Raw genomic sequence first — 1,240 nt, forward strand, 5'->3', positions numbered from 1 at the left:
TTAAAAGACAGAGCCTGGACAATGGTTTTCATCTTAATAAAGGTGCTGCCTCTTCAATACAGTATATCTGATAATTAGAAAATACTCTTAACCAGACATGGTGGCTCACACCTGTAATCTCAGCATTTTGGGAGACTTGGTGGTGGAGATCACTTGAGGTCAGGAGTTTGAGATAGGACTGGCCAGCATGATGAAACCCCATCTCTATGAAAAATACAAAAATTAGCCGGAGGTGGTGGTGTGTGCCTGTAATCTCAGTTACACAGGAGGCTGAGGCAGGAAAATTGCTTGAACCCAGGAGGTGGAGGTTGCAGTGAGCCGAGATCATGCCACTGCACTCTGTCTTAAAAAAGAAATTCTCTTCATGTCAAGTTAGTTAGAAATGGAATAAGCACAAAGGTATCAAAATTTCCTATCCATATTTCATATGATTAGAATAAAATTATACACATAAGGAGAAAACTATCAAGGAAATGAAAGTTCCATATATCATTTTTGTGAGTCATCTCTGATTTAAAGTGTTGGCGGCAAGAAAAGAACATTACTTGTCCAATTCGGCATGTGTCTTCTAACAGCTTAGCAGAGAAGATAGATATGAAAGTAGTCAATTACAATGCAGTGCTATGAAATATATATAAGCTCTGCCCTAAAATATTTGTCATTTGGTTACCAAACATCAGATCACTTTCTTATTTTAAAGTAATGAAAAATAAGGAGGGAGGACTCTGTTCTCCAATATAAAGACAGAAAGAAGTGGATAATACTTCTCTGAACTTTGTCAGTGCCAAGCATGGGTATATCATGGAGCATGAGTAAAAGCCAGGGCTAGCATCATGGATGTGTGACCCAAGCTTAGAAGGGCTCAACACTTTGTTTAATGATCCTGATTTAATGGTTACATATTAAAAAACTATTAATATGTTTTGGACAAGGGGCCCCATGTTTTCACTTTGCATGAGGGCCCTCAAATTACATAGCTGGGCCTGCTAAGAGCACTGATATCATCACACTAGAGAGAGTGGGACAAAGTCACGTGGGGATTTGAAAGGGTTGATGGTGTCTGAAGCTGAGCTGAGGATCCAATGGTGAGCAGTAAATGTTGATAAGTAGAGGAGTCTGGTTATATAAGGAGTGTCCATAGAGTGCTGGCAGGGCTGTCGAGTGTCAAGAGACTCCCTTCCCCACCACCCACACTCGCTCCCTCTCTCTCTCCCTCTCTCTCTCCCTCTCTCTCTCCCTC

This window comes from Sapajus apella, unplaced genomic scaffold (assembly GCF_009761245.1).
Source record: "Sapajus apella isolate SASKATOON/1434 unplaced genomic scaffold, GSC_monkey_1.0 scaffold6, whole genome shotgun sequence".
Lineage (NCBI taxonomy): Eukaryota > Metazoa > Chordata > Mammalia > Primates > Cebidae > Sapajus > Sapajus apella.